A 20,556-nucleotide genomic window follows, 5' to 3' on the forward strand; every position below is an offset into this window, starting at 1 on the left:
CTTGGAAGTAGCTAATTTATTTCAAGTCCTTTCTCAACAAGTTTCCTGTTACAATTTTTTGGAATCTCTTTCACAAAAGCCACACAACTAACCTTCTCATATGGTGCCACCGAAAAACACAAACCCCTAAAAAAAAATGTCAAACAATAGAGAAAATATTATATATTTCAACAGAAACTCCAAATGTTTCCATGCTCAATCCCATTCTCATAAATAATTAATTCAAAATTAGCTACAAATTCAATAACAATGGCTTCTAAATACAAGGGTTACCATACTGATAACCTCATGGAAGCCCTGGCTCTCTTGGTTGGAGTGGAACAATATTGTCTATGTGGCTGGAAAATACTCATCTGTGAGACTGACTCGCAGGTGGTTGTGAACTTATTGCATAATAGGAACCTTGTGCATGTGGATTGACATTTGAATCTGGTTATTCAGCAGATCATTCAGTTATGCAATTCTCTAGATTATGTGTCCTATATGCATATCGCTCGTGAGGGGAACGGTGTGACTAATTGTCTGGCTAAATGGCCCTCTGAGCAGGGGCCGGCTTGGAACATTCTTGATCCTGGGATGCTTCCCCTTGATTTATGTTAGATGCTAGATCAACTTTTGGATCAGGATAAAGCTATGTAGTTCTCTTTGTTTCTTGTGTTGCTTAGCTCTCTTTGATATTCAATAAAATTTTTACCCCTCTTTTAGTCACAAAAAATAAATTAAATAACAATGGCTTCAGATAATCTGCTATCTAGTTTACTATTTAGTTTCTTACTATGTATGCCATTGGAATGTGCCTCGCTTCTTTGTTTGTAACAGCCACCAATAATTATTTCAAAATTTTATCTGTGGAAAATCTTTAACAATATTCAAAATTCTTGAATTGGCCTAGATCGGAAGAATGAAGAGAAATAGTTTACGGTTTCTCTTTTTAAATCTTCTACGAGGTCACTATTCTAAAAATTATTCAATATGGGAAATGGTACTAGTAGAAAATCTAAAATCTACCCTAGCATATCGTATATTAGCATAACATACTTTAAAAACTTAATTACCAAAAAATTAATATATAAGATTTCTACCCGTAAACAAGAGCTCTGTAGAGCTACAATCCATGCCTTGTCGAAAAGGCAAGTACTCTAAGTGTAGTGACAAAAATAACTGCAATATGAATGATAGGTTATAGCAAAAAATAATAAAATAAATGTCAGTAATATGTCAAGATTAGTTGCTTGAAGTATTCACTTATATGAAAATTTAAAAAATGTAGTCAATCTATTTTATTATACAATTTTAACCTTCCCTAATTCTTTAAAATACCCATTGCACATGACCAAGATAGAGTTGATAATTCAAACAGCGTAACAAGAAAAATTCAAATCAAGTAATGTAATGTAGACTTTCAAAAGATGTTTATCTGAAAGCAAGATGTAACGTATCACGTGATCTGTGAAGGATATTTGGGATTAAGCCATGGCCCTTTCGAGAGCTATATATGATGGATGATGGCCCTTCACACGCACTTTCTATCTTCATGAGTTTGAAAACTCCACCCGATCTTCACGTGTATATGAAGCTACAACGATGGGTAAATGTGGGCCTTGCAACCTACGTATGCAACTTAATTTTGATGGTTTGAAATTACCACAAAATTTTAGAGACACCAATAAGAAAGCAAGGGAAGGAGATAATAGCATCTTGTGAATTAATCTCTCACCAAAAAAAATACTAAAGAAAAAATAAAGTCATAGTTTATTTTTTTTCAGATTCATAAAAAAATAGTGATTATTTTCAATTTTTCGGATGTTTTCAACTATAAACTATGCAGATCATGAAGATCAAATGCTGAAAATCTTCAAAAAATCCCTGATGTTTTCGATCTTTTGAAAATTGGTCAACTATACATTTTTGTGAGAGGATAGCTCCCGTTGTGAATTAGTAATATGACACTTTTACACTTTTATGTTACCCTTATATTTTTAATTTATGATTATATATATTGAAATTTTAAGTAGGTTGAGATGGCATTTGATGTCATGAAGAATAATGATTTGCTAACATTGTAAATGTTTCTACAACTTGTTCACTAAATGTCCACATTACCCTCGACTATACTACTCCTATTGGAAAACCAACGGTCAAGATTGTTTCTCAATCAATGATCGATATTAAAAATAACTTAATAACCCTAACCAAGTTGGTTTCTAGTTACTTCTAAAACGAGTCAATTATTCTACTCTAACTAATTAGTTAGGACAACTATTATTTACTAAATAATAGCATGTGGACAAACAATTGTCCAAAGGTAACAAACTAACACTCCCTCTTAGCAAGGAAGTTGTCCTACATAACACCCAACTTATCTCTGAAGAAGATGAGTTTAACCTTCTACAATGCCTTAGTCAGAATGTTTGCAACCTGCTCCTCTATAGGTATGTAGAGTAGCTGAACAACCCCCCATTTTACACAATCTTTGACGAAGTGATATATGATGTCTATATGTTTAAACCTATCATGAAATACTGGATTCTCAAATAACTTGATGCAACTTTGATTGTCATAATGTATCATAGTAGTATCAACCTTTTAACTAGAAATAAGACCACTAACAAGTTTCAAAGCCATATAGCTTCACATATTGCCATACTAGCTACTATGTATTTTGCTTCTACTGAACTCATAGTCATAGGCTTCCGCTTCTTGCTGAACCAAGATACAACTTCGGATCCCAAACTGAAACAACACCCCGAAGTGCTACTTTTGTCTATTGTAATACCTGCCTAATCTGCATCGGTATAGGCTATCAATTTGATACTTTCACCTCAATCATATATGATCTCATACTCAATTGTACCACATAAGTAACACACCACATGCTTAGTTGTTGTCCAATGCATTCTCTTTGGTTAAACCATGAACTGACTAAGAGAGTTTACTGCAAATGCTATATCTAGCCTAGTCTTGACCAGATACATATGTGAACGAATCAACTGTCTATATAAGGTCGGATCTACATCCTTTTCCTTGGATGTATCTATCTTCGTCCAATTCGTGATCATGGGTGTAGACATGGCTTTTCAATCCTCCATCTTGAATCTCTTCAAGGTTTCACTACAATATTTTCCTTGACCAAGGAAAATCACTTCATCTATCTAACATAACTCCATGTCTAGAAAGTAGTGCATAAGTCCAAAATCCTTCATCTTAGACTCTTTTGCAAGATCCCTCTTATAGTCCTCTATGAGTCCTAGTGAACCTATAAGAAATAAGTTTTGCACATAAAGAAGAAGAATGAGAACCTCACCCCCAACCACCAAGTAGTAGAGATTAGCATCCACTTCAATCTTCATAAAGCCTATTTCTTGCAAATATGTATCAATGTGCTCATACCACATTTTGGGAGTTTGCTTGAATTCGTTCAAGGCTCTTTTCAATCTGAACATGTGGGTCTCCTTGTTGAGTGCTACAAAGCCTTCTAGTTACTCTATTTATACCTCCTTCTTCAACTCACCAGTAAAGAATGTTGTCTTGACATCTATTTTATGGATTTTCCATCCCGTCTATATATATATAGAAAATGAGATTATAGCTCATATAGGAGTATACCTAACCACTAAAGAAAATATCTCCTCATAGTTTATTCCCTCCTTCTAAGAGAACCCCTTTGCCATGGACTTTGCCTTGTATTTCACGATACTACCATCTGCACTGTGCTTTATCTTATAGTTACAATGTGATCCAACTACTACCCTATCTATTGGTCTAGGAACTACCTCCCACACATCATTATGCATTATTGAGGAATATTCCTCAACCATAGAATCTCGCCATACTTGATGTTCTGCAACCTCCTGATAGTTGGAAGGCTCACTATCTACCAAATGACTGACTAATGCCACATAGTCATTGAACTTAGTTTCTTGGCTCTGTTGTCTAGTACTCTTCCTAGGAGCTCCCACAAACTCTTGAGTATCCCTTTGTGTATCTTGAACCTCACAATTCTTACTACCAACTGTAGAGGATGAAATGTCAACCTCTACATGTCTACTTGATGTATTTCCTGTTGCACCAATTGCTTCACATTTTTTGAATCTTCACCACTTGAACCTACACTTGTACTAGTAACTATACTTGATCTTTGCTACCCTTGACTAAGCCTTGAAGCTTTTTTTGGTTGCTCAATCTGCTCATCTATTGGCAAATATATGGACCTTCTAAATTCCTTGTCCTCCATGAACTTGACATCATTTCTGGCAATAATTCTTTTGGTCTCAGAGATAAAAATCATATATGCCTTTGACATTTCATTGCACCCAACAAGGTACCATCTATCTATAGTCTAATCTAACTTTGTACATGTATCATTTGGGATATTACAATATGCCAAATCCTCAAATATAAAATTAAGATTTAAATTACTTTGAAACAATGTATTAAGGAAGATAAATTCGTGTACATTTGGAAATATTTTTGAGATTTAATCTTAAAGTGGATAAGGAAGATAATTTTTTGAAGTTTTCATGCTATAAATGGAATTTAGTATGCAATAATTTTATATTAATTTAAATATTAGTAATTATAATTTATTAATAACTTATATTGAACTTCTAATTACATAAAATGAAATGATATGAACTAATATATTTTTTGAAATGATAAGGACTAATATATTTTGTGAGAAGATCAACTATAGTCTATATTATCACAATTAATACACTATCAATTTTTTGCATTTACTTTAAGCTTGTTTCTTCCTCCCAACAATGGCCCATATTATAGAAGATAAGATGCCAAAATTGAATGTCATTAAAGGATGAACACATTATACAAGTTACACATCATCAAATCCCCAAAAAAGATAAATGATATCCAACAAAAATTTTTGGGGTATTTTAAAAGTAGGTTTCATTTAAAATATTTTGCATTGTGTTAGGATCTAATTATAATTTTAGCTTCTCCCATGATCAAAATCATATAAATTTGAGTCAAAAAAATTTAATTGGGTATATTCACCTATGACCACTATTTTTTCTTAATTAGTCATGATTTTTGCTTTTGAGTTAAGATTTTAAACAATTTAATTGGACATACACTAACTTTCTTCAAGTCAGAAGGAAAGGAAATTTGAGTCTACTAAGAATTTTTAATCAAACAAAATAGAATTGACGTGTGTTAGATAGTACAATTGGTAGAGACCATGTCTAGAGACATACCTATAATAGACTGCCATAGGCCTTATTTAACATTGGACTTGGCTATCCTCCCTACAAACTGTAAAATTGACCAATTTTCAAAAAATCAAAAACATCACGAATTTTTCTAGAGTTTTTGCATTTGATCTTCATGATTTGCATTGTTTGTAGTAAAAAATAACAAAAAAATTGGAAGATAGTCACAATGTTTTTTGTTAATCTAGAAAAAAAAATTGACTTTAGTTTTGGCTTTAGTGCATTTTGTCTAGAGATTAGCCCATCCCTTTAACATTAGCATTGTCATTTTCAATGGAAAGAAATAAAAAAATTTTCTTTTGAAACATTGCAAGAGCATACGTTGACAGAGGAAGTTGGGCCAGTTCTCATGAATGCATTCTAGCTAATATGTTAGATTTTTCATCTTTGACCTTTCAAGTTTCCTTAAAGAAGAGGTGAAAGGCTTTTACATTTATATAAAATACATTGTATATTTCAAAACAAGAACACAATTAAAATGGAGACATAAAATAAGAACAACATGACAAAAGCTAAGACAAGCTATTTTAATGGTGGTTCTACAATTGCCTAATCCACTTTAAAAAAGGAAATCCATCTATGAATCAAATTTCTAATATTCCAAGACGACAACACAATTTGAGCAACATAGTTTACATCCCTGCTTAATATGTTAAAAGTAAAAATTGTGCCAAAAGCTCCTTCTTTTTGCTTTGTTGCGAGGAAATCACTGGTATACTCATTTGTCCATCATTTGCTAATTATGTCAACTGAAATTCCTTTTCACAATTGCTGAGTTTTAACTTTGATTTTTTGTGCACTCAAAAAATTTTCTTATATTAGAATCAAACTGGTTGGATACTGAAAAAGGTGTGTGCTACTAGAAAAAGTGGTAAGAATCATTATGCCCTACCACAGAGTTTCTTTCCTAACACAAAATAACTTGGAGAAGATCTTCTCAATGTGATAACTCTCTAGAGCTTGAAAATTAATCTTTCTTACATGTGTGCTTCACCTCTGGCTCACTTCGTGGAACCAAATTGACTAATTTCTCCATTCTCTACAACCAATGTATATCCAAGCAATGTGGATGTAACATTGCTAGAGCTGCATAGGAAAGATGACACTCCATTAAATGCTATATATAGCTATTAGCTCACAGAGAAAATCAACATTTGGTTTACTTCTTCCACTTCTCTTTGCATTACATCAGTGCCAATTTGTGTTCCAAATGTGTTGCAATCTTTGAAGGAAAATAAATTTATTTACTCTCAAAATATACTATTTTGTTAAAGTTAGATATAATCTCTTCAAACTCAATTGTGTATCTCATGCAAATCACTTTCTCAACTCTTACAACCAGTGTACTGAAACTTCATAATCTTTGTTTGTTCTTGAAAACTCAGATTTTCTTTTAACTATTCTAAGAACGTAATAGTATTTATAGCATAAAAAGTAATAAATATTATTTTGGGTATCTCTTTTCTTTTACAAGAAGTTGGAAGAAAAGGCATTTTCAAAATGTATAGGTTACCTTGTGTATTAGATATGAGTTCAAGTATTAGCACATGCACATTATTGTGCTTTAACCTTATATATGGTGGAGTAATACAAAAAAAAAGGGAGACAACATAGATCCTTCTAATTGAGTTTCAAATATGACTGATCTGTATTGTAGGAAGTTTCAGAATTGAGAGGATGGTGAAGTTTTAGAAGTGGGTAGAAGCCCAACTTGTTGCATAATAGAGAAATTCTTATGTGAATTACAAGAAGTTAAGAAGGACATCAAGCAAATTAGACATCAGATTGCAAGCAAAGAACAACACCTTATCTCCAACATAGTTGCATTTAATAAGCATTCTCCTTCTTCTTTGGTAAGATTATATATAAATAGTTCCTCTTTAGTAAAATTGTATACAAAAGTATATCTCTTGTCATATTTTTTAATGTATAAGTTGATTGTATAAATTTATATTCTTATGATTTGATACTGTAAATTTATGTTCATATGAATTTGTAACATTATTAAGAGATTAATCATCATCAAATCAGAAAAAATGGGGTAAAGAGGATATTGTGTATGAAACAAAGTTGGTTTGTGGGAAAAAAAATTTTTACAAAGCCAAGAAAAATGATAGCTAACTAGAGGTAAATGATTGCAAGTACAACTAGAGATGACTCATAGACACCAAATGAGCTCTTTCCATGTGTAAAGTATATGACTACTCAACTGATTAGTAGATTGATATAGGTATTAGGACTACTAACATTCCATTTACTTAATTCATATCATTATTTTATTCAAATGTATGCATTTGACTCTCACATAATGGTTTATGAAGATACCGCTTTCTAACCAATGTTAGGCATTTAAACAAGCAAATTACAACTATGTGCAACGTCTATCAGAGGCATTGGTTTGAGCTTCACGCTTTGTCATCCTGATCTAGCAACCATATATTGGGATTGAGAAAACAAATTAGAAAATTGAAGTACAAAAACTTGAATGTAGAAGAATAAATGAAATAGAAATTAGAAAATTGAAACAATACAAGTCAAATGTAGACTGTTCAGAAATTAGAAATTTGAAACAATACAAGTCAAATGTATTCTGTTCAGAAATTGTTCTGTACACTACTCTCAGTACAAAAATCTATTCCCCACTAAAGCTAATCAACATCTCCAAATTAGCCTCAAATTCAAGGCTACTTTGGCAATCTTCTGAACTCAAATTCTGTGGCATGCATATGGAAATTTAGAAGATTTAGAAGAGGGTTTGAAATGAAATGTAATACCTATGAGGCAATCTATTCAACATTGGTATGGCTGAATCTTGTACTAAACAAGGGATCCATAAATGCTCTGAAATTAACAAATGTTCAATCTTTGATAGTGGAGAAAGAATATATGAGTTGTTTAGATCAAATTGACCAAATAATAAAATCACTAATTAAATTGGCGGGGCTTTTTTACCATCTCTCATTTTGAGCAATGCGGTCCATCTCAATAGGATATCTCTGTACTCACCAAAGCTCTGAAAAGGGGAGGGGAGCTAAATTTGGTAAAGTGATGAAATCTATAGGAGGCATGGATGGCATATCTACGAAGAATCTGGAGAGAGCTTTGAAGAGTTGAACTAGCTCCTAAGGCAAGAAGTGGTTGAGTGCAAAGGTGGACTAGAACCTTGTGCAAAATTTAGTTGTCGTAGCCAAAGTGCAGGTGAAGGATGAAGCAGAAACCCTATGACTCATTGGAAAAGCAACAATTGTGGGAGGTCTATTTGCAAATCTATTGGTGGGATGGTCTCTCTACACCTTGAAAACAACTGGGTGTGGGCTTCCCGTTGGTCCAAGTAGCTCCCTCGATGCTCTCGAGGGCATAAGTTTCTTGGTTGTATTTCGGTTGATAGGATGGTTCGTTTATACTAAAGTGAAAATAGGGTCAGGACTACCCAGTGGACCATTTGGATTGTTGGCTGCAGTTGAAGGGCTTTCTTGTGTTAACTTTGTGGGCATTGCGGTTTTTTTGGGGCTTTAGTATTTGGACTATGGATTTATTCCTGGTACTATACCTAGGGAACAATGCTTTGGCTAAGTTCAAGTTGAGAGCTCCAAAGGTTCGAGAAGCACCTGTGGGGAAATGAGTTGTATTTCCACAATTTTTAAATAGGAGGGTTTTCTTTCATCAATAACAAAATCATAACTCAAGAACATAAGACAGAAATTTTGCAAGGGAAATGTACTATTCATGGGCACTATAACGAATTGAATAAATGAGTATTTCTTTGACTACAATACAAGCAATCATGAACAAGTAAAGAAGCCCTAAATAACAATCTTAAAACCAGTTTTGATTAAATTGAGTTCCACCATTTTCTCTTTGAAATTTTCCCCTAATTCCTCTAACGCCTATCATACGAATAATGGGTAATGACTATCATAGGTAAAATGGCTAACGTCTATCATAGAGATAGTGGGTAATTCCTATCACAGGTATCGTGATGTATAAGAACAAAGACAATTTGCATTGAACATAGAAATAGCTCTTCACAGGAAACTATTCAACCTCAATCTTTTCTATGTTTTGATAAAAGAATGAGGCAAGAAAAAGAGGCCCACGAGGAAAGAGGCCACAAAGAAGGAGACAACTTACATATGTCTCTGTCTTAGTTTACAACCATCGCTTTCTACAGTTGCCTCGCTATCTGCAATCGTCCCTATCACTAAGAATAACTGCAAAACTATCGATAGCAATGTTTTAAAAGTTTTCTTCTCATGCAATCATCTTGTGCAATAAAATAATCCTTACCGCTCTCTAATAGCTCCACCACATAATAATAAATGCTATTAAATCAATACTTATCGCCTCTTCAATTTCGTATGCATTTTTCCAGATTTTTGTCAAATATTACCCCTACCAAAAATTGAGGCAACCAATAGCAAAATTAGAATTTTGCAAACATAAAATAATTATTAAATATTTCCACATCCAAACATTAGATTATTAGTTTTGATTTTATTTGCACTAAAGCATTACTATCCATACAAGGTAGGGACTAACAAAATGACATAATACAAAAAAATGTCTTGAATTTGACAACTTTATATATATATATATATTTTTGTGTAAGAGAAAAGTATAAAAATAGCTTTATTGCTATGTGAAATTGCTATATATATATATATATATATATATTCTACAATAAAAGAAGATAGGAAAATACTATGAAAATGACTACACACGGAAAGAAATGTCAAAAGGTAAGGAGGAGGAGGCGAGGGAGAGGAAAAAGGATAAGAGGAAGACGAAGGGATCTGAAAAAAGTTGGATAAAAGAGGATGCCAGTGTGAGGAAGGAGAAAAGAAAATGGAACTACATTTCCTGGATATTGCTATGAAAACCGAATGAAGTGGACAAGGAAGGCTAGAGAAATTGGACGAATTAATCCTCTCCGTTTCCTGGATGCTGCGAGGAAAGTAGAGTGCAACAGACAAGAAGGCCCATGAAATCTGCTACTTATAGTTACCCAACTATTTAAAACCAATCATACAGACTGGGGTCTAGCAAATTTCTGAGGTGGAGGACAATTATAATCTACTTGAGTTTTCGACATGGGCAGCAATGAGTACATATTGGATTTGGAAACTGAAATCGCCATATTAGCAATGACTCCATTAAATTTGATGTCGGATGTGGGCGTATTGAGATCATCCAGATGAAGGGCCTGGCGTGGTCAGTCGAAGCCCGGCGCATGCCCAATTGCAAAGATTACACTTTCAATATCGTTGATGTCAATCCACCCAGATCCCTTCTTCATTTCAAAGCCAAATTGGATCTTCTGCTTGTAGCGCTCCAGAGGTACATCAGGTCTATGGTCACGGTAGAAGAATTGCTAGATAAATTGTATGTATGTTCCTGCTTGTTGTCCCGGGCTGAAAATGAGAAGCGGTAGTGGATTCTTGTAGATGTCGAGATCATGGCTGTGGCATGCGAAATAGCCAGAAAGGCGACTCAAGAGGCTGCGAAAGCGGTGGCGGCTATTCTTGTTGAGCTCATGCAGCCGCTGCCGTTTTTACCTCGGGCGAGAAATATTATTAAAGAGGTCTGCTGGGCCACCAGTTTTTTTGGTACAAAGGAGGCCTAGAATATTGGCGTCGCACAGGCGGCCATTAATGGCGGAAATGTGCTTCAGTGGTGTAAAGTTTGGGTCTTGGAGACGGAGAGCACGTTTCCCAGCTTCGAGCTTGAAGTTGCAGTAGAAGACTTGTTGCAGGGGAATGATGTGATTTCCAGAATTGGGCTTGTGAATAGCTCCACGCTGAAGGTGAATGTGCGTTTGGGAGAGAAGGTAAGCGTGGTTTGCACACAGGAGGGAGTCGAACCCGAGACGTCTGTGGGCTTGTGTTCGCTGTCGCCGCAACTCATTACAAATTACATCACGACTGCTGCTGAGAACAAAGACGGTGTTGAGAATGTTGTTGAAGGAATTTTAGAGCGTGTGGTGGGTTATCTGGTGTTTCTGCCGAGAGTGTGCGACGTTTGTGGGAGCCATCGCAAAAATGTGTGTGGGGGTTCTTTACCAAAGTTGACATGGCCCACTGATCATAATCATGGTCTTGGGAGAGGAGAAGAAAATGTGAGGACAAATTCCCTGAGCAATTCAGAGGCGACACGAGGAGGACTTGCCAGTTTGGTTCTCAGAGATTGATGTTGAAGTGGGTTTCAATTCGTGATAAGGTGAAAGCTGTTTTAGATGGGACAGGGTGAATGTGATGGAAAGCTATTTGGTAATAGTCTTACATTTAGTTATGAACATTGATGTACCTTAGTGATGATACCTTAGTTTTATTCAGATATTGATATATTTTAATAATGATACTTTTGTTCTAGTGTCCATACTACTTATCTACTATATCACAATGTCAACCTTAAAAAAAAGACAGAGAAGAGATCAAAAAAGTAATTAATGAAAATTTTAAGATGACTTGAATATATATCGTGTTCATAAGCTCTATCAGATCTTTGAAACTCGTGACATAATAATTCATACAAATGACAAAATGACAACAAAACACCTACATAAAAAGAAAGAAGAGACTAAAAATAATTAATGAAAATTTAAAGATCGCTTGAATGTATATCACATTCAAAAGCTCTATAGATCTTTGAAACTCATGACATAATAATTCATACAAATGATAGAATGACAACATTACACCTGCATTAGATATATTTATTGATAAAAACTAAGAATAACAATTTCTTATATTGATATTTTAATAATATTTTTTAACACCATATTCTAAACTAGCAACACATTTTGACATACAAATAGAAGATACTTAATATTCAGTCACAAAAGAATAATAATTTAAAAAATTTGATAAAATGTTTGACTAAATACCATATTATGTTTAGATCCAACATCTTTCAAAATCACATGATGTTTTCTTTCAATATTCATGATCCAATAACGAGACACATATATTTCAACTACTTATTCACATTATTGATGTTCTTGCTGTTTGTATTTCGGCATGACATTTCTTTCATGAGCTTAGATCCACAAGCCTTGAGAATCTGGATAAATTTTCCAGCTAGCTTTCTCTTTTTTCTCCTCTCTAGGTTTATACATTTTTGCACACACATCTTCCAAGGCAGTTGCAACAACAACATTGATAGCATTTCTCTATTGTTAAAGTACTGCACTTAGGGTATTGAAAAGATATTTGTTTGAGGTATTTTGTCAAACACTATGCTTCAACATTTTTACATAACCTATGATAATGACAATCTGTCAAAAAGTTTGTGTGATTTTCTATATATTTTTGCATGCACGTCTCCTAGTGTCCATACTAATAATATTGGTCCATACCTTTGTTCTAGTCTTATGATATCAAATTGCCCATACTAATAATCATGAAGAGCACATCTCTTGTTGTGTCTTTTCTATTTGGTTTCAACATAGAATTTGTGAGTGACTTTTAAATTTTTTAATGGATGTTGTTTATATTTGATATATATTAAAATTAGAGTTATTAAATTTTATGTTTATGAATTCTATAATAAATTGGTAATCATTATGATTCTAATTTAGTATTCTTTTACAGTAGTATAAATCAATCAAAAGAAACAGCTAACATATAGGTAATCAATGTAACTATTACCCTTTCACAATGCTAGACAATAATAAAAAGAAATAAGAAAACACAAACTTTATTGGAGAATAATTATATTGGAACTATCTTAATCATTTATGTCTATAAAGTCCATCTAGTCATCATTGTTCTAGGTGACAATGTAATTGCCTTGGGAAAAACACTCTTCTTCTAAACATTGATAGTCATGTTCCATGAAACATTATCTTATTATTTCATGGTGTTCAAAAGTTTGAAGGTTTCCACCAATTCTTTGTGCTTGAGTTGCAAGTAAAAACATTTATGTATTGGTGTTTGTATTGTTCAATGATGATGGGTCAAATTTTAAAAATATCTTTTAGTGGGAGTTAAAGAAAGTTTGGAATGGTGCCATATTCAAATCTAACACTATTGATGAGGCTATCCTCTCTACAAACTATACAAATGACCAATTTTCTAAAAATAGAAAACATCATAGATTTTTTTCAAAAATTTCAGCATCTGATCTTCATGATCTGCATAGTTTGTAGTCGAAAACAACAAAAAATTGGAAAAAAAATCACTATATTTTCATGAATCTGAAAAAAAAAATGAAGACTTTATTTTGTCTTTAGTACATTTTGTCTGGAGATTAGCCTGTCCCATTTTGAAATGAGTTGTATCAAATTTGTATTGGGTTGGACTATTCTAACCTTAGAAAAAAAAATTGAAGCTAAAAGTGGTGGCAAAAATAGTGAAAGTGATCAACGGAGTCTTCTTTTGATAATCAATATACCTTCAACATGTAAGAACCCAATTGAATCTTTTGACAACTTTCCTAATAAAAATCCCGCAAAAGAAAAATGTACACTTTGTTTTCCTTGACATGGAAAATGCAGCATTGATGGACGTCATTCGCTAAGTACACATGAATCCTTTTGACCTTTATTGTCGAACAAGCTTGGGGAGTCAGCCACGAAGCTACAATGATGGGTGAACGTCATGGACCTTGCCACTTACAGAAGTAGCTTAATTTTGATAGTTTCAAATAATTACCATGAAATTTCACAGACGCCAACAAGAGAGCAGAGGTAGGTAATTGGAAGGAGGATGCAACATCACACTTTTATACGTTAATGTTACTAGTATATTTAATTGAAGATTATGTATATTGAGTATACATAATAAACATTACTAGTATGTTTAATTAAATATATGTACACTAACTATACATAATAAGAAGAGAAAGAAAATTAAAACTCCTTACAACCCTAACACATAGAAAGTAATTTAGCATGCTTCATGCCATTCAATGGATCTAACAAGAGTTCTAGTGGAGCTGGAGTCCCTACCTTTTGTGTAAAAAGGAGGACAAATTTGTCTAATAGTAAAAGTGTAGTGAATGTTATTTCTTTCAAAGTTTTAACGTTTGAACTATATTTTTTTGTTTCAAATATTTTAATTAATATTTTTTTTGTCTTGAAATTTTTATGTCTTAGTTGCATAGGTTTTTACTCAATACTTCTATTCATTGAGGTAAAATTAGTAACATCAAAGTTTTAGATCTTTATTTAACGTCTGTCATTAAGTTTTTGAATCTTTGTTAAATGGGTGACATATAGATTTCAAATATTTTTTAGATGTATGAGATCAAGATTTTGGATCTATTTTCAATGTCAATTTATATTGATATAAGAATGCCATTAAGAAAAATGTAAAAATCTATAAACATAATTATAGTATTAAAATTAAAATTTTTACATGAGATACAAGTAGAATTTATCAATTTAATCATTCTCCATTATCTAGCCATAGTGTACATGGTCATGTAGATATAAATTCAATATCATAACATGTATTTTCATAAATAACTATGGTAAAGATATTGTAATCTATATGATATTTAGATTATATTATATATGTAACATGTATATTTCAAAATGAAAGAAGTAATTCCTATAAAAGATAAGTTAATATTTTATGGCAAAATGCATCTATATGGTAATTAACATTCTATGATTGTAGAATTTATATAATTTCAAATAAATTTAAATTTTATTAATTTTATAAATTTGGGCATACATAATAGTACTTATAGTTTGTGGTTCAACTTAATTAGTCTTAAGTAAGCACAGTAGTATTCTATTTTATCTGGATGAAAATGAGATAGTCAAAAATTCAAGATACAACCTACAACTAATGTTTAAAATCATTATCATTTTTTCAAAAGAAAATTTAAAAAAAATAAAATACACTTTTGTTATCTCTTCTAAACGTCTTAGGTGGTTGTGGAGAAGCTTCGCATGGTTCTTTTTGAAACTTTTGTTCTATGAACATAATTATAATATTTGTACAAATTAAATAGTTGATTGTGACAAGTGTATTGTTTGAATTCTACAACCATTAGAGGGCATCCTACTTGGCTATGTTGGTATGGGAGCCATTAACCAAAGTACAGAGAGCCCAACTTACCTATTTCTACATATCCCATTTACTTTTAAATATGTTTCCTCAATTTCCGACATTACTTAAAATGCTTTCCCTGCCCCAGTTGTTCTCTCGTTTCTCCAGATTAATTTACTAATTTGATGGATGGTGAGCAGGCGACGGTGATATCTATGTTAGGCCAACGACATTTACGATGGTGAGTAGGTAGCGTTGATGTCTATGTATGGTTGGACATACAACCAAGCATAGGCAAAGTCTTATTGGAAATTGGGGTTTGTGTCTCCTCCCTCACCTAGTCATGTCCATTAGCACACCTGTTGGATGGTTGGGTTGATAGTGGGGGTGACACAACTAGAAAGGGTTCTTGCGTTACAAGTGGTTGTGGCTCTAGCCTCTTTTTCAATGGTGTTGGTGGTGCCCCTTTTGTAACCCTAGCTGAGTTCACATAGGCACCCGGGACTTTTACGACATTAGCTTCGTTGATGACTATAACTTGCCCCTCGCCATTGCTCTTAAGCAAGGTATGAATCAAAAGAAGATATCCGTAAACTAATCAGATTTCTTCTTGCTAATAATCAGTGACATGGTGATATCACGAAAGCTTTTAGAATATAATTTTTCGTAATTTCTTGTGATGGTAAATCAATTCTACCCTTGGGAAAATGGGGATTAACCAATCACAAAATAGTAATTAATGTTTAAAATTAATTCAAAAATAAATCAATTTTAAACTTTAGCAATAAAGTGACTGTGACATCATTAAAATTAATTATGAACCACAACTAAAAACATTAGTTCACTACCTTAAGGCAAGGACTAATAATTCATATCACATACAAAGGCAACACTTATTTAATTAAAATTAACATTTTTCCTTTATAATTGTGAAGAAGACAAAAAACTATAAAGCCACACCCTAGAATCATTTATTTTTATCAAAATAATTCCTTAAAAAATCAATCAGAGTTTAACTTTCAAGTAAGAAGTATTGAAAGGAACCCAACAATGAGAGGTGCAGACATACATGAATAGAAAGATTAATTTTGTATTATGGTTAGAAATTTCATGTGGAACTAAGAGGCTTATCAATTGAATAGGCTATTTTCTTTCAATCATGGAAATAAAAACATTTGACAAGGATAAAGGAGAGGATTGAAAGGAAAAGAGGAATATCAAGAAATATTAAAACTTCTTCACAATGAACATATTTATAACAATAAAATTTTAAACAATTTATCTTAATTTGGTAAATGTTGTAAATAAAATTAAGCTTTTCACAACTATTTATACATAATTGTTTAGAAACTTGTGGAAAACATCTATGTATTATACAGCAAGTAATGAATATTATTAGTTTTTCCCTCCAAATAGATGAGAAAATGGTCATTTATATAGTTATGGTTAACAATTTGTAATATTAAATTGTTCAAAACAAAGTCTTTAGTTGAATTCGATGATACAACAATGGCCAAGAGAAATCCAAAGCCTTCTAGAATAAGGACACAAAGGGTGGGCTATAAAGAAGAAATTTATTGAATAGATTAAAAAAATGAATTATATTTATGATTTGTAATGGTGTGATGGATTCAAAATTATAAGGAAAAAATATCCTTTCTGGAGTATGCAGAGAAAATAAGGATAATCAAATTCATGTATATTTAATCCAAATTCTTTTGTAATAGTTTTTCTTTTTAAATTGTTTCAAAATTTAATTTTTTATTGCATCTTTAAGAATGAAAACAAATAGTCTTTTTTAAAATTTTAAAAACAAGAATAAATTACAAACTATAGAAAAGACTTTAGAGCTTAAAACAATTCTAAAATATAATTGATCATATTAATTACATTTTACACTCCATTGATATAATAGTATCCTACCCATGACAAGAATTAATAAGATACACAATGTGTCAAAGTTCCTCTCAATTGTTAAAGGGAAAGGAAGGAAAGATATATTGGTGGAAATGTAAATAAAGAATAAGAGGTGACATCAAGAGTGAATTATAAAGGTTAGAAAGATATGCAATTATGTATACAAAGGGGAAGATGAGACAGATAACAAATGATTTATAAAGACTATAAAGATATTATCAATAGAGATAGTTAGAATCAACTATTGCACTCTCTTTACTTTTTTATGTTATTGTACTAATAACGTGTTGTTAATATTTTGATACGATCTTTACAATCTTGGATAGTTTCTTTTAAAAGAATAAAACCCTTGTTAGATGTTGTTTTAATATAAAAAAAACATTGATATGGTGCTTGTGTTATAGAAATCCTCTAAAATTTCCATTAGTAAATGTGCATATTTAGTTTATGATTGGTCCTTCTAGATGTATGCTATTTTTTAATTTTTGAAATAATTTTAAACCTATTTTGAAGTGAAAAAGGAAAAAAGTCTTGATATAACAAGCCTTGTCCAAAAACACATAAGATTCAACCATTTCAATGGCTCCCCTCAACTATAATAATTTGTCTTAATAAGCAACAAAAAATAACCAAAAATATTTCATTTTTATTTAGAAGAGAACATAAAAGTCTGAAGCTAAAATATTTAGCATCCATAGTGGATCAAAGTAGAATAATGATTAAATAGATTGATGCAAATTTTCCCACAACTATTATAGACAAAAACTAATTCCATTATACAATCAAAGCAATAAATGTTAATAGAGAAGATTTTTACAAATCAAATTATAAATTTCTTGGCTGATAGTAGAAATTATAACATAAACCTTCAAACATATTTGTAACTTATTGTTCTCTTATGAGGGCATATTGCATTTCTTGGATAGGAGCTTTGCAGGTTGTCATGTTTTGGGGTATGGATGTTTGAGGATAATCTTAGAGGGAATTTGAGAGATTTGAAATATGAGTTTATCATAATAACAACAAGTGGAAGTTGTAATCCCTTCCTCTATAATATTAGAAGAATCAAGGGCTTGTCCAATAATCCAGAGGTATCATAACATTTTTTGGTGTCAATATAATGACAATGCAATTTATCAAGAGATAACTAAAACTAAGAGAAGAGTTGGTACAATGAGTAGACAATATGCTCTAAAGAATGGATAAATAAGGAGACAAAATTTCCTCAACCATTAGCCATTAGAAAACTAATACAAGAAAATATTAGAGAAGCTTTGGTATGATATCAGTAAGAAAAAGAGACCCAACAATAGCTTGTCAATTTAGTTATTATGCAATTTATCTCCAAGAGAAAGATTCTACACGTAGAGAACACAATCCAAATTTGGGATAGTTTATTTCATCATCTAGCTAATGAAAAGGGGGATGAAAAGATAAAGATTATGAAGAATGAACATTTCATTAAATTGTGTATATAACATAATGCAAATAGCCTTGATTGAATGGTAACATGTCTACAAAATGATGTATGATGTAGACTCTAGAATGAACAATGAAAGGAACTTTTATGACCATACAAAAATACCATCACACAATGCCCTTAGATTAACTATAAAGGCATACACCCTTAGATTAATCGTACATGGGTTCTCTTATTCTATTTCTGACTTACACTAGTATTCAATTGATGTAGATTATAATCTTTACTTCTATCACTCCACAATAACAAGACATGCAAGTCAAGACACAAGATTCTAAGTGATGGCACAATCCGTAACCAACAACTTGATACCACTTCACAAAACCAAGATTAAACAAACCCCAACGGAAATGTCTATCCCTGTAGTGAGAGTGAGAAGCAATGGTCCAAATAAAAAATCTAGATCAAAGTACAAAATATCAAAGAGTGTCACTAGATTATCATCAATTTGGCCCACAAAAATAATTTCTTTACATCGCTATTGTAAATATACAATTTTGACATGGGTTGCAATTGATCATCCCTCAAATTATAAACCTAACATTCTAAAAGCTTCCAAAATAACTTTGATAATCTATTACTTTTGTTACATAGCTCCTGGTATCCTTTATATTTCCTTGAACTTCTAGATAAAAGTACAAAGCTATGTCACCTTTCATGCTGACGTATCAGAATGATTGAATTTGAGTATTTTATCTAAAATTCAATTTTTAAAAAATATATGATCTAGATAAATTCATTCTAGATAAGTTATATATGGTCTCACACTTTTCCAATTGGAAATGTTTATTTAATGTATGTTTTATACTAGTTTGTATCCAATTACTGAAGAAATAAAATTAGTTTAGAAAAGTGGTGTTTCAATAAATCTTACTATTTTTTACATTACTTTTTTTAATAACATATAAACACCATTGTATAAAACTCAGAGTCAAGAATATTCTCATGTGGAGTTTATAGTGTTTTACTCAGATATAGTATATTGAAATTTAAAAATTCCACAACCACATATTTTAACACTCGAAAAGATGTCGATTTTGAGAAAGAAAAAATATTAATCATATCAAAGAAAACTAAAAATCATATGACATTCTAGAGGAGAGATTCCTTTTCTAGAATGTATATTTTTTCTCTTGGTTAGAATAGATTTGTTTTGAAAAATATGGTGGGAGATGAAAACAATCAATTTCAGGTGAGTTGAAATTTCAATCCTTATAAAAGAGAAAATATAGTTCTAAAGCCAATTTTTATTTTTTACTGTTATAGATATATATGTTATCTATAAAATAGTTTGATATAAAAGGGAAATAAGTTTTTTTTCATATGGTTTTGTGGTGGAAACTAGACCCCTAATTTTCAGCATTTTTTAGCACCTAAAAAATTATCTATAAAAATTAGGAAAATATAATAGCCCATGAGACCCTACATTCTATCAAAGAACATTATATTGCAGCCTTTGTTGCCAAATTAGATATGATGAAGGCTTACGATAAATTGAATTGGTCTTTTCTTGTTCTATTCCTTCATCAATTTAGTTTTTCTTCTAGATGGTGCAAATAGATTGAAGCTTTCATTTTAGGTGCACATTTTTCCATTCTCATTAATGATGCACCAGTAGGTTTCTTTGCCTCTTCCCAAGGAGTTCATCAAGGTGATCTGTTTTCTCCATGCTTGTTTATCATTATGACAGAGGCCTTTAGCAGACTTATTAACTCTTTTAATCAAAAAGAGTTGCGGAAAGGTATCAATATTGTAGGTACATCTTTGCCCCTAACCCATTCTCTTTTTGCTGATGATACTTTACTCTGTGGATCATCTACATATCAAGAAGCATAAAGTATGAAGAAAGCCATTGACCTATATACACAATTTTTAGGTTATTGTATCAATGCAACTAAATCTAAATTTTATGTTTTTAATAAATCCCAATTGG

This window comes from Cupressus sempervirens, chromosome 9 (genome assembly GCF_028749045.1).
Source record: "Cupressus sempervirens isolate cs-2001-9-10 chromosome 9, ASM2874904v1, whole genome shotgun sequence".
NCBI lineage: Eukaryota > Viridiplantae > Streptophyta > Pinopsida > Cupressales > Cupressaceae > Cupressus > Cupressus sempervirens.